The 2,602-nt window shown below is 38.0% G+C and overlaps 1 non-coding gene across 1 annotated transcript; it reads left to right on the top strand.

Annotated features, from left to right (window-relative positions):
- Positions 1-1,411: 1,411 nt before the first annotated feature.
- LOC132541620 (small nucleolar RNA SNORD50) lies at positions 1,412-1,477 on the top strand. The gene has a single exon (XR_009552751.1). It is a non-coding gene; the product is annotated as a small nucleolar RNA SNORD50 (small nucleolar RNA).
- Positions 1,478-2,602: the final 1,125 nt, after the last annotated feature.

The raw sequence follows: 2,602 nt of genomic DNA, 5'->3' as shown, positions 1-2,602 counted from the left end.
TGAATGGTGAATTGTCACAAGGGATTTTTCATATCATCTAAGTTGTCTTTTGCAACAATCCTATAAAGTGGGTAAAACATAAATTTTTGGTTATTTACTTGCAGATATAATTAGTTTAGAGAACTCAAAAGATTTACTCAAGGTCACACCTAAAGTAAGTGGCAAAAACAAAATTTAAATCCAGGTCTTCTGGCTCCAAACCCAATAATTTCTCACTACATCACAATGAAAAACTGGGTTAAATACTTGGGAAAGTCAATTTAGGTTATCAGTGAATGAATGATCTGTAAGAACAGTAGTATTTCCTAGCAAACCAAAGCCATAAAAACTCCATCTGGAACAAACTGCCTAATACCAGAAATATAGTCCACATAAAAATCATACTGTACTGAAATTAGAAGGGAAAACTCACAACACCACTGAATAATAGCCTAGTCTCACAAGGTGGCTTCCTTGACTTTTAAGGACCTGTACTTCCATTTATCATTATTATGCTGACCTAGATTCTCATCTAGTAGATAATAACTGTGGCCAAAAAGTGGGATAAACAAGTTCACATTTACAACTTTTTTCAACTATGCCAACAACTATAACTTTTCATCATAAGTCCTACATTGAAAAAGCTATTACTTGACCAATATCACAAAGACCAGAGACAAAATGTTGGCTAGGATACTGAGAAACATGTGAGAAAGTAAATGGGCTAGTCTGAAATCAGACTGGAAGTTTCTCAAAATGCTAAAAATAAACCTTGACACAATCCAACAATCCCATTGTATCTATCTGGACAATATAAAAACACACTCAAAGGGCGTTTTCACTCTTTTTTTTTTCAATTTTTTTTATTTGTTATCGGATAAAGATAGAGAGAAATTGAGATAGAAGGGGGAGACAGAGAGGAAGAGTGACAGAGAGACACCTGCAGACCTGCTTCACTGCCTGTGAAGCGACTCCCCTGCAGATGGGGATCCGGGGGCTTGAACCGGGACCCTAACCTGTCCTTGTGCTTTGCGCCACGTGCTCTTAACCCACTGCACTACTGCTGGACTCCCCAGGGTGTTTTCACTCTTATGTTCACTGCCTTGCTATTTGTAACAGCAAAAATAAGGAAACAATGCACGCACTCAGTCCTCAACAAGTGCATAAATCTGGTATTTATACATAATCAATTACTACTCAGCTACTAGACAAGATAAATTTTTGCCATTTGTGACAACATGGGTGGAGCTGGAGAGTATTATACCGACTGAATGAAGTCAGAAAGACAGAGACAAATATCAGATGATTTTACTCAAATATGAAATTTGGAGAAATTATGAAAAAGGGAAAAATAAATCTAATACACTCTTTCCTCTAATAGAAACAGATGCTATTTTTAAAGATCATGTCTATCTAGAAAATATGGAGGTCTAATCAGTGATGAGACTTATCCCAAAGCTGATAACCTGAAGAAAAAAAGAAAATATGAAGGAATGTTATTCTTTCAAAATCTTTTACAAATGGAGTTCATTCATTTTTCTAAATGTATGTTTGATGAATGAGTAGTTCTTCCCCAGTGAAAAATATCTCCAGCCCTTAATTTTTTCTGCATCCATGTATTGCCCACCGCCCTTTCAATCTTTTAGAATTAAATATTCATTTTCCTTACCAGTCCAACAATTAAACCACAACTGAGAAGCAACGGTGGAAACACAAAAGATTTTATTTTGTCCTTAATTTTAAATTGTTTGCTGTTTCAGAGGAACACAAATATAGTGGAATGCTGGAACAAGAACAAAGATGTTCAATAATTCGCAGGCTAAAAAAATATATATATTTTTTTTTTATTTTTTTATTTAAGAAAGGATTAATTAACAAAACCATAGGGTAGGAGGGGTACAACTCCACACAATTCCCACCGCCCAATCTCCATATCCCACCCCCTCCCCCGATAGCTTTCCCATTCTCTATCCCTCTGGGAGCATGGACCCAAAGTCATTGTGGGTTGCAGAAGGTAGAAGGTCTGGCTTCTGTAATTGCTTCCCCGCTGAACATGGGCGTTGACTGGTCGGTCCATACTCCCAGTCTGCCTCTCTCTTTCCCTAGTAGGGTGGGTCTCTGGGGAAGCTGAGCTCCAGGACATATTGGCGGGGTCTTCAATCCAGGGAAGTCTGGCCGGCATCCTGATGACACCTGGAACCTGGTGACTGAAAAGAGAGTTAACATACAAAGCCAAACAAATTGTTGAGCAATCATGGACCCAAAGCTTGGAAAAGTGGAGAGGAAGTATTAGGGAGGTACTCACTGCAAACTCTAGTGTACTTCTGCTTTCTTACTTTGGTGCCATACTCCAAACTCAGTCAATTTCTGCTTTGCGTTTCTACTTCTTTTTTTTTTTTTTTTTTTACATGCATAACATTCCCCAGATTCCCATTTAACAATACAACCCCCACTATTTAATTCATCATTTTTCATGGACCTGTATTCTCCCCACCCACCCACCCCAGAGTCTTTTACTTTGGTGTAATACTCCAATTCCATTTCAGGTTCGACTTGTGTTTTCTTTTCTAATCTTGTTTTTCAACTTCGGCCTGAGAGTGAGATCATCCCGTATTCATCCTTC

Source organism: Erinaceus europaeus, chromosome 11 (assembly GCF_950295315.1).
Source record: "Erinaceus europaeus chromosome 11, mEriEur2.1, whole genome shotgun sequence".
Taxonomy (NCBI): Eukaryota; Metazoa; Chordata; class Mammalia; order Eulipotyphla; family Erinaceidae; genus Erinaceus; species Erinaceus europaeus.
The sequence above is the reverse complement of the archived record's forward strand: the minus strand, read 5'-3'. Positions and strand labels throughout refer to the sequence as shown.